Raw genomic sequence first — 12,499 nt, 5'->3', positions numbered from 1 at the left:
GCCACCAGCGGTTTTCTAGATCTCTTAACTACTGGCTGCTCGATATCACTGTCACTTTGTTACCTATCGCTGACGACTTGTTGATGATCTCTGGGATGTGCTCCTTAGACACAGAAACTCTTAGCCTCTCACCCCTCTTTGGCTGCTTCTCATTTCTTGGCTCCCCTCTGATCACATTGTTTCTCCCTTCTCCAGACTCCGATTCAGGGCTTTTATCTACTCCACTGAGGGTCATTGTGGCTACTCTTCTCTAACGAACGACAGGCCCGTACTTGTCTCGGCTTGGTTTTGAGACAACTGTGCATACTTTTCTTCTCCCTCTGAGGCCCATGCAATCACAAAGAATTAACCTATTATACTCCAGCTCGTCCTTCAACCAGAATAAAAGCCAAAGAAGTAGGGGGCAAAGACGAATAAAGCCTGAAACATATCCCGCCCCCATATCTTCATGAGTTACCTCAGTAGGTATGTTTTGTGGGATCATTAGGAGCAGTCTAAAAAATGTACTTTCTGCTATTTGGATAGGAGAAATGGGTCTGTAACCCCAAATCTCACAGACGTAACTGACTATGGGAATACATTTGGCTTTAACGGGGTGTCAATATTATCTTACCCCGGATATAAAAGTCCCTGAGGTACACCCGTTCTCACTGGCTCTACTTAACTGTCGTTCACTACCTAAGCATGCGCTAGAGATCTCCTTGCTCTTGGAGGAACTGGACATTGAGGCACTCTTCCTCACAGAAACATGGACTAACGATGGCTCCGACCCCGATATTGTCTGGGCCTTGCCCTCGAACTATGCAATTTCAAGGCAAGATCGGACGGACGGACGAGGAGGAGGGATCGCCATGGTGCATAAAAAATCTGTAGGCTGTAGAGTAGAGAAGGTCATCATCGCTGGGGCGGAGTGTATGATGTTCTCAGTTACTCTCTCCCCAATATGCTCGCTTTCAGGGATTTTGGTTTACAGGCCTCAGGGAGCGATTGGACAATTTTGTGAAGAGCTGTTAAGGTCTGTTATTAATTTGTCCTGCAATGCTCCTAACTTCACGGTAATAGGAGATTTCAACATCCAGCTAGATAAATCCGACACCCCAGTATGTCAGAGTTTATTGACTGCGTTAGACACGGTCCAACTTAAACAAATTTTCAAAGGTCCTACACACAAAGCAGGACATACGCTGGATCATTGTTTCACTAACCTAAGCACCCTCGAGTTCACACAATCCACCTTGATTCCTAGGTCTGACCATACCCTTCTGTCCTTTTCCCTTACCCGCCAGGAACAGACAGGCCAGGCTTGTTTTTTAAAAAAAACTAGTCGAGCATGGTCCAAACTATCAAAGGAGAAATGGATTCTCAACCTTTTAGAATCTCTTCCTGAACCTAGCAATGACCCCTCAGAAGCAAATGATCGCTATAATCATTGGCTAGAGGTATCATTGGTCGTGGTCCTACCTAAGGCTGAACTCTCCCATCGTAGTGGGGCAAATAAAAAAGCCTGGTAAAGTCCAGAGCTCAGAACCCTTAAACAGCTTTTCAAGCAGAAAGAGAGGATGTGGAGGAAAGATTATCTTGAAGCCAGTAAAAATAGTTACAGGACTGTGCTACGTAATTATAAAAAAGCGATCAAAATTACTCAGTCCAATTACTATCAAGAAAAAATTACCTCTGCCTCCAGCTCCTCCAGGGAAATCTTCAAAATATTTAAGTCCTTAGTTACCCCTCCTACCCCAACGATTGACCCTCTTCTTGCTCACACACGCTGCAGGGAGTTAGCAAACTTCTTTGCCACAAAGATAGAAGATATCTATTCAACATTCCGGGGCTCCCTGGTGGCACTTCCTCTGACCCCAGGTCCAGATGTGACCCTCCTTGAGACTTTCCCCCCTCTTGACTCTCTGAAGGTTCAGTCGCTTTTGGGCAACTTGAAATCAGGTCCACCGGTTGATGTAGCACCCCCCACTGTTCTCAACCTGGTCTCAGACACTGTGGCCTCGGTGATTCAGGAGGTGATTAATACCTCCCTGTTAGCTGGCGTAGTCCCTCTCCACTGGAAACTGGCAAGAGTAAAGGCGGTACTGAAGAAGCCCAATCTCAATCCTGATGATTGAGCCAATTATCGCCCGATCTCCTTGCTGTCCACGATCAGCAAGCTTACAGAAAAATATGTAAACTCCCTGATATCCAGCCATATAGAAAACAATAACTTATTACATCCAACCCAGACCGGATTCAGGTGCAAACAAGACACTGAAACTGCCCTTATTGCAGTAGTTGAGGAAGCAAGGAAGATTGTTGATGGAGGTAGTTGTGCAGCCATATTGTTATTAGATCTCAGTGCGGCCTTTGACACCGACATGATGTGGGTGTCACTGGGGCCGCACTGAGGTGGCTGCAATCCTTCCTCTCTGAGCAGACTTTCTCGGTATTTGAGGACGACATCTCCTCCCCTCCTATGCATCTACACTGTGGCGTTTCCCAGGGTTCATCCCTCAGCCCAACCTTATTTAATATATATATACGAGACCATTAGCTGAGGTGGTGCTACCTTGGGGGGTGCAACTAGTGACTTACGCTGATGATACTCAGCTTATCATCACTCTCTCTGGGCAGATGTTGACCTATGACAAACTATCCTCCTGCCTTAGCAGAGTCCGTGAGTGGATGGATGACTCTTTCCTAAAACTTAACGGAGCAAAGACGGAGATTATGATGCTAGGGCATGACGCACCCTCCTCGGTGGATGGCTGGTGGCCTAATACTCTGGGCCAGTCCCCCTCGCCCCCCCAAAAGAAAAAACCAAGAGTCTGGGAGTGTGGCTGGACCCAGCGCTTAATTTTTTGGTGCAAACTCAGAAAGTAGCAGCTATTTGCTATGCTCTGATGAGATCACTCAGGAAAATCATTGGGCTGCTCCCGTTTGAAGCAAGGTGGATATTAGTACAGGCTCTGATTTTAACGCGCCTCGACTACTCCAACGCAGTCTACCTAGGGGCCCCACAGGGGACACTTAGGGTCCTACAGACTGTACAGAACTGTGCAGCCCGGATGCTTCTACAGGTCTCTCGTAGAACCTCAGCCAAACCAGCACTCCGACAACTACACTGGCTGCCGGTACAACAAAGGATTGAATTTAAGGCTATGACCATTGTCCACAAAGCCCTAACCAAGACAGGACCTGATCTTATTCAACCTTTGTTTCGTCCCTATCAAACTAATAGGACCCTTAGATCCAGCAACAAGAACCTTCTGGCAGTTCCCAGAATAAGGAGAAGCTGTATGGGTGGCAGGCGTTTTGCTGTTCAGTCAGCAAAACTTTGGAACAGCCTGCCCGACTCTATTCGGATTGAGAACCATCATAGATTCAGGAATATGCTGAAAACCCTCTTATTTCCCTAAAATCATCGGGGATGAATTCGACCACTGAAGTGCTGGGATGCCTCCGGGTAACCATGCGCTATACAAATGAGTAGTCATTAAAAATGTCCAGAACAGTCTTCAAATGAGTGTGCCCAAAACGGAGAGAAAAATCACTAATGCTAAAACTAGTCCTGTCGAAGACATTATGTTGTACTTAATCAGTGGTTGCCAATTAAGATGGAAATGCAACTGGATGCCCAGATATCGAAAGTTTTTGAATTGCTGACATGATAACCCCTCGCCAGAAATGTCAGGGTTTTAATCTTACTGGGGCCAAAAAACATCAAATGAGTTGTCAACTCAACCTGGTGAGAGACAGCACACTACGGTAGTCAAGATCAGTATCATCCATAATATTTGCAAGTGTAGTTGCAGGCACAGCAGGAACTCTCAAGGCTGTGAGCATGAGAATTTCATTGAGGGACAATCCTAGCCTATAATCCAGGATGCTTCTCAGATTTATCGGGCCCGAATCACAGAACTAATTTAAGACAAAATCCTAAACTTACTACTTATGGTATTCACAGAAGTTAGGATTTTGTCTTAAGTTTATCTTAAGACAAACTTAAGACAGACTTAAGACAGACTTAAGACAAACTTAAGACAGACTTGTCTTAAGTCTGTCTTAAGTTTGTTTTAAGACAAATTTAAGACAAAATCCTAACTTCTGTGAATACCATAAGTAGTAAGTTTAGGATTTTGTCTTAAGTTAGTTTTGTGAATCGGGCCCAAAAACACTAATGAAAGATTTTCTGGCTATTTCAAAAACTTGGATGAACACAGAAAGCCAGCCAACTAGACGATGGAGTAACTCTGGTGGTCATAGGTTCCAGGTGCAGATCCAGTTCTTTTCACTCCAGCAACAGGACAGCATGACTGAAGTGTAGCAGAGCAGCAGAGTAGCAGTCCTTCTTGCAGCAGAGCAGCTCAGCAGTCCTTATGCTGAGTCTTTCACAGATACAGAAGTATACTGAAGAGTGGGTCTGAGGGTCCTATGTTTATACCTGGTGTCTTCTTTGAAGTAGGAGAAGTGTCTAGAGATCACCTCCAAAGTGCTTGGAATTTCGTTCCTCCCTGTCATGGTTCCAGTCTGGCTGCCAGAACAATGTACTAATGTGCAGCAGACAGCGGAGCATAGTGTTAAGAGGAGAGCACAGGGGCCATTACCTGTTGAGATGCCATACCACCGCCCAGGAGGAAACAGCACCGAAGACCGCGAGCACCAGGCACGTCACCGCCGCCTCCGGACTACAGGTCCCGGCAGCCTTTGCGGCGGAGGCGCGCTCCCTGACGCCGATCCAAGGCGTCAGGAGGGGCTACATAAACAACTAGCCCTCGGTGAAGCGGGGGGAGCTCTAACGAGCAGCAGACAGCGGAGCATAGTGTAAAGAGGAGAGCACAGGGGCCATTACCTGTTGAGACGCCATACCACCGCCCAGGAGGAAACAGCACCGAAGACCGCGAGCACCAGGCACGCTACCGCCGCCTCGGGACTACAGGTCCCGGCAGCCTTTGCGGCGGAGGCGCGTTCCCTGACGCCGATCCAAGGCGTCAGGAGGGGCTACATAAACAACTAGCCCTCGGTGAAGCGGGGGGAGCTCTAACGAGCAGCAGACAGCGGAGCATAGTGTTAAGAGGAGAGCACAGGGGCCATTACCTGTTGAGACGCCATACCACCGCCCAGGAGGAAACAGCACCGAAGACCGCGAGCACCAGGCACGCCACCGCCGCCTCGGGACTACAGGTCCCGTCAGCCTTTGCGGCGGAGGCGCGTTCCCTGACGCCGATCCAAGGCGTCAGGAGGGGCTACATAAACAACTAGCCCTCGGTGAAGCGGGGGGAGCTCTAACGAGCAGCAGACAGCGGAGCATAGTGTTAAGAGGAGAGCACAGGGGCCATTACCTGTTGAGACGCCATACCACCGCCCAGGAGGAAACAGCACCGAAGACCGCGAGCACCAGGCACGCCACCGCCGCCTCGGGACTACAGGTCCCGGCAGCCTTTGCGGCGGAGGCGCGTTCCCTGACGCCGATCCAAGGCGTCAGGAGGGGCTACATAAACAACTAGCCCTCGGTGAAGCGGGGGGAGCTCTAACGAGCAGCAGACAGCGGAGCATAGTGTTAAGAGGAGAGCACAGGGGCCATTACCTGTTGAGACGCCATACCACCGCCCAGGAGGAAACAGCACCGAAGACCGCGAGCACCAGGCACGCCACCGCCGCCTCGGGACTACAGGTCCCGGCAGCCTTTGCGGCGGAGGCGCGTTCCCTGACGCCGATCCAAGGCGTCAGGAGGGGCTACATAAACAACTAGCCCTCAGCTCAGCGGGACGCGAGCGGGACGCCCGGGGCTAAGCCCGGGCAAAGGGCAGGCCCTCTGTGGCCCTCAGAGGCACGATAAGGCCAGGCTAGGCCATTCCCTTGACACCTATCGGCTTATCATTAAGGTACTCTTCCCAATCTGATATCCCGGCCAACATACTGCATTGTCGATACTTGTCTACCACTGTTTTGTCACTGATTGCCTGTCACATCACCGCTTGCAGTGTATCACTATTTCAATCCATCTGAGTTGAGCCGTTCTGTAGGTTGCCTACAGTTACAGTCCCAATAATGGGGAAAAAACGGGTGCCTGTCCCAGCTGAGTCTGTGAACACTTTAGACTCATATCTCGTGCAAGTAGTCAATGATATTAACAACAAGCGTAGGCAATCCCTAGGGTTGAGTCAATCACCCATTTTGCCCTCAGTAAGTCCCTCGACAAGCGCTTTAAGTTCTGAGACATTAGAACCACCGCCAGAAAACCCTCCAGTAACCCCAGTAAATTTGAACTCTCAAGATTTGGGATCTGTGGACGAAGTTGATTCTGACCCTCGATTAGACAGACAAGATTTAATAGATCTTTCAGATAATACCATCAATGACTCAAACCAACAGATAGCTGCCACGGACGTAGCCTCACAATCCCCGCGGCCCGTTATACGGGCTGTTAGAGCTTGTCGAAAATCTGCAGCTAAACGGGGGGGGGAAACATCCAGGTAGGAAAAGGGCCTCTACCCCACCCCCTAGTCGGGTAAGGAAACACGTTGATCCCGTCACTGATACTGAGCCAAGAAACACTATTGACGACGACCTTTTTAATAGGATCCAAGATATGATTGACATCAAAATCAGGACTATAATTAAACCCATGATAGGGAAACTGGACAAGCTAACATCTGAAGTAAAAAAGTTGGGTGTGGCGAATAGCAAGTTGGCAGACGTGGTTGGAAATTTATCTTCCCTCGTTACAAATCTTATACCCACAAACGTGGAGGTTACTCCGAATGAGAGTAGCTCGCAACCCATCCAGCAAGGGTCGCCACCCCCGCCTCCAGTACCATCTTTACCTATAGTGGGTCAGGACGTAGATGCTGTAGACCCCCGCATCAGTACATCCGCTGCTACAGCGGGATCACATCTAGAGGATGTCTCAGCTCTATTTATCTTGGAAGCCTCGCCGGTAGTTCTGGTGTTGGCAAACGTCCCTGCTATAACACAAGACAAAGTAGAGTCCAACCAGGACCTAAAAGACAAAGCGTTATATTGGCTCACCAATAACATGCATATGACAGAACAAGGTTTTGATAAGCTGGCAGGGGATATCGTTATGTCAAGGAGGGTACCATGGATCGGCAGCAAGCCCAAAAAGTTTCAAGGGGATTGCGTTATTCTTAACTTTGCTAATGCTGAGGTTCTTCCAGATATTTTAAATAACATTTTTCCACCCCAACGTCGCAGTGGCTCCATAATCCCTCTCACCCTCAAGTTTTTCTTCGATGAAAATAGGTTCACCACCTTACCTAAACTCCCCAGTTACAAAAGACATGCCAATATTAGTAGATGGGGAGGGGGCCCCAGATTTCGTCATCATAATGACTGGTCTCAGCCCATAGCATATCGGGAGCCAGGAAGACTTCATCGCCCAAACGAGTTAAACATTAGGCCAGCCTTGGCACAAGAGCCAAGAGGAAATGTTTGGGGCTCTGGCTTACGGGCTTATGACTATAGCACCTGGGGCGTTAGGCCAACACAATGGTTGAGAAACGATCAGTTTCCGGCACACCCAATAACTCCACAACCTATGTGGAACTTAGCTCCATATGGTCAGGGCCAGGTAGCCACTCCCTTTGAGTGGGGATTTGGTACTGGCAATAGATTTGCTCCCTTGTCCGATTTAAATACTTGCGACTGACTTGAACTAGGAGTAGTCCAAGAACGGGAGGAGCCGAACGATATATCACAAATAAGCGGTGGTCCGGCATCGCAACCAACAGTTGAAGGAGTAGTTGAGGGTGTAAATGATGACATAAGGCCACCAACTGACTCCTGCAAGATCATAAGTTGGAACGTGGCGGGCCTAAACGCCAAACGTCAGGACCAAGCATGGCTAAGCTTCATTTCTAAATACCATATTATCGCCCTGCAAGAAACTTGGGACACATCTAATAACCTTTGGTGGGACGGGTTCACCAGTTTCACTAAACCTGCAGTCCCTAGCAGAGCGGGCAGAGCTAAAGCGGGCCTGGTGATTTTGTTTTCACTGGCTCTAAAAGGCAGCTATAGGCAGATCAGTTCTGATTCCGATAACATCTTAATGGTTGAAAGGGTGATCAGCAAAGATTGCAGGACACTATATGTCAATTTTTATAACTCCGGGAACAGCTAATGTAATGGCCGTAATATCGCTAGTTTAGATAATATTTTAAACACAGTATCACAGGATATCAACTTAGTTTTTGAGCTGATTTTATTAGGCGATTTTAATATTCATTTATGTGAATTAGCTTGCAAGGGTAGTGATGTAAATGAGGTCGACGACGCAGCCCTACAGGGACCTCATTTCGAACATTCTGCAGAGGGGCAGGAGCTTGAGGAACTCCTGGCCAACTTTGATCTAAACGAACCTGACTACGGCCGGAGAAATCCAACTTTTACTGGCGCCCAACATGGTACAGTGATCGACTACATTTTTGTCTCATTAGGCATTCTAAGCCGGTCTATGGCCTATTGCACTGTATCAACACACTTCAGTGACCATAACCCAGTACTTCTTGAAGTGGCCTGGGGAGCCTATATGGGGGCACCACCAGCTACCGAAAAAGTGGCACATCCCCTGAGGACCTCTGATCAAGACAGACAAGTAAAGTGGGCTAAAGTGATCCCGGAAAACTTCTATAAAAAATGCTTCCCTAAAATCGAAGCTCAAGTTGAACTTTGTAGAAACCCGGGCACTCAAGGGCATACTATAGTAGCAGCTTACGAGGCAATATGTGATCAGGTCTCCAAGGATCTCCTGGCCAAACCCACCCTGGGAGCCCAAGGTCATAAGCGTTGGTTTGACCATGTATGCTCGAAAGCACACTGGCGGCACTAAAATCTGTCCCCAGGGCCAAAGTTGACATTTCAAGAAAAAGGAAGATCTATAAAGCGGCCATAAAAAAACACAAAGACACCATTAAACGCGAAACATGGGACAATCTCCTTTCAGCGGCAGTACTGAAGGACAGTAGGAGATTCTGGGAGATCATTAAACAGCCCCTATTTTCGGAAGATAGTAATGCACCCTTGGATTGCGTGATTACTGACGATACATGGCTGTCTTTTTTCAAAAACGTATATGGGGGCGTCGATGATGAAGGTTCTAATAAGGGACAATTGCCCAACAATCATGTATATCCTATCATCTTTAATTCGCAAGAAGTAGAAAAAGCACTCCTGGCAACCACCAAACACAAGGCACCTGGTCCGGACGGAGTCCCCGCTGACTTTTTCATGTTTTCACCTAAACTATGGGCCGAGGTTATGTCTAATGTGTTTAATGCAGTCAACGGCAATCCAGCCCCCGCCTCATGGGCCATATCCACGATCGTCCCCATTTTCAAAAATAAAGGACAGCGAACGATCGCGCATTTTACAGGCCCATATCCCTCTTGGACTCGACCATAAAAATATTGGGTAGAGTTCTTTTATCCAGACTGAGGGAGAACATTGAGGCTTGTGGTGGGCTATCTGACCTGCAATATGGTTTTAGAGAGAGAAAAGGAACCATTGAACAATGTATCAACTTGCACTTACTCATCTCTAAGTACACGGTGGCCAAGGAGGGTTCTGTGTTTCTTGCATTTATGGACCTTTCATCGGCGTTCGACCTTGTTAATAGGTCAAAACTGTGGGCGATCTTGCTGGAGCTGGGCATCGATGAGGCCTTGGTCACGTTTATGGCCACCATGCATCAGGAGTTGTTTGCAGCCGTACGAGTGTCAAACAATGGTAGATGTACTCCACTGTTTAAATCCCTAAAGGGGGTACGGCAAGGCTGCATCTTAGCCCCCTCGCTTTTTACCATCTATATTAATGGCCTGGGGGCACACCTGCGTGGCCAGGACGCGGACGTTCCACGCGCAGGAGATGTACAAATTCCGGCATTCCTGTACGCGGACGACGCCGTGTTGATCGCCCGCACTGGTGTTGGTCTTCAGCTTCTTTTGGATGCCTTTGGCACTTTTATGGATAATTTGGATCTGAAGGTAAATGTTTCCAAATCTCACACGATGGTTATGGGGCGTGAGTGTACGAAAAAAAGGCATAAATCATTTTTTTGCAGAGGGGTCCCTGTCTCAAAGGTAACCACATTCCCCTATTTGGGTGTACTGTTTGACCAAAAGGGAACATGGGGGCCACAGATAAGAGCTAAAAAGTTGGCGGTAACTAGATCTTCTTCTGCGATCTTGGGTTTTGCAGGCAAGTTGGGAGCTAGACCCATGGAAGCCCTTCTAAAGATCTATAAGTGCAAGCCAGTGGCCATCGCACTATATGGTTCACCTTTGTGGGGCTATGTTAACCTTGACCCTATCCAGAGAGCGGAAAATAGATTTATTAGATCTCTTCTCTCTGTACCTCAGTCAACCCCAACCTATTCAATCCATCAAGAGGTGGGTTTACCATATTTGTCAGATCTATTGAGCTTAGCGCCCCTGATCCTATGGCTGAAAATGTGGTTGAATGAAGACCTCCCACTGAATCACAAAATACTGAAAGATGTTTTATCTTTAGATAAATATAGCAGTATTCCATGGATGGCCTATCTAATCAAATCATTCACTGACTTGGGTCGCCCTGAACTCTTTTTTATGCCCAGATAAAATCAGGGCTTTGGATATAGGTTACATAAAAAAGGCAGTTAGGGAAAGCAGGGAAGTGCGACGCGAGGAAGTTGAACTACTGAAGCCATCAGTTAGGTCACATAACCTTTTGGTTAGTGCCCCCTCCCTCGCACCTTATCTTAGTTTTGTTACTTTCCCTTATCATAGGTTCCTATTAACCAAGTTTAGGTTTAACCTGATACACCACCACTTAGGTTCATTCAAGGGTTGGCAGAAGCCAGAGCAAGCCCCACCCTGTAGTTGTGATGACTTTTCGGTGCAGGACACAATGCACTTTGTTATGTTCTGCAGCTTCTTTCATGAGCAGAGGAAAAAATACTTGCTCCCTATCCTAAAAGAAGCGGGTTTTACACAGGTACGCCCAGCATTGCTTCATTTACAGCTTCTGACAAATCCTCGCACAACCTTTTGCATTGCTAATTTTTTAGTGGCTGCAGCTAGGGTGAAAGCTGCTGGTCAAATTTCGCCTTAGCAATTTTTAAGGGTTATCATGGTTTCTCTGAAATGATTTGTATTTGTATCGTCTTAATTTTGTATATAGTATTTTTTAAATGCGTATGTAGTTTGATGTTTTTAGGACAACGTTGGGTTATGTATGTATCCTATGTCATGTTTTTATTGTCTTTTTGTTTCTTTGTATGACTTGTAATAAGTCGAATAAAGATATCCTGACTGACTGACTGTGAAGTTCTTTGTATAAAGAGAGGGCACAGCCTATTGGTGAACAAATGGGGCTGTGCCCAGCTCCATCCCCCATCCTGCCAGTGACATCCCACCAAGATATATCTAATCCCTCCATTGAGTGGCTGCCTTTGAGGAATATACAAAGACCAACTGCAACTACGCACAGCCATGTGACCCAGGAATAGGCAACAAGCACCAAATAGGGCAGGAAAATGCCAACATTCTAAATATGAAAAATACAAAAGTGCCTGGTCCCGAGTTTGGTGCTGTTTTTTTATTTAGCAGCAACTTGGAGCTTCCAATCACTGAGATAGCTCCTGTGTCGTTTCACTTATTTTCATTTTTCATTTAAACATTCACTTATAATTCAAAATGCGAGGTTTAAACCTGACCAAATTATAAACATTTTTTGTACAAAAGTAAACACATTTTGTTTGCGAAATTATAAACATTTTTTACAAAAACAACCCGAATTTGATAAAGATTCAATGCAAATACAATTTCAACAATGCAATATTATACTCTCATTGCATGAGGGTACACCAGAAACAATTATGTATCAGTCCTATCTCCTTATTTATTTATGTGTTTGGGACTGAATTTCACCATAGGTATTATTTTTAAAAGTCAATTTTTCATTTTACACCGTTGGTGAGAAAGGATAAATCACTTTTGGAAATGCCGACGCGTTTCCAAACCCGGTCCAATCGTTTGGGTTTTTCCTCAGGGCAACCTGGGTACCTAATGAGTTAAAAATAAACAACTTTTTAGTGCCTTCTCCTATTTTCTTTGGACTGAGGTAGCGCCTTTTAGAACATGAGAGTACCTTAATGTTCCAGCGCTGCGTTGTCGTGCTTATTCTCAATAAACGGATTTTGGTGCCTGTGTAAATAAGAAGAGACATTGGGTTGTCTCTAATGTATTTATGTGTGGGCATTTCTACATCTTTCAATTTGAACACTTACTTGGGACAATGGCTCAAAAACGCAGCCCTGTTCTGCTTAATCAGACGGTTTGTGTTGTATTCCTCTTCTGCTGGGAAAAATAAACTAATTTTATTTTCTTATCGAGCTTTGTTTAGGTGAACCGACATTTTTGCTCTATCTCGAGCGGGTGCTTATGTTTATATGCCAGAGATCCGTCGCACCACTGTGTAGCGGTACGTCTCCATTAATGAGTTTGTAGCC

This window comes from Lissotriton vulgaris, chromosome 1_1 (assembly GCF_964263255.1).
Source record: "Lissotriton vulgaris chromosome 1_1, aLisVul1.2, whole genome shotgun sequence".
Classification (NCBI taxonomy): domain Eukaryota; kingdom Metazoa; phylum Chordata; class Amphibia; order Caudata; family Salamandridae; genus Lissotriton; species Lissotriton vulgaris.
Note: the sequence above shows the minus strand (reverse complement) of the source record.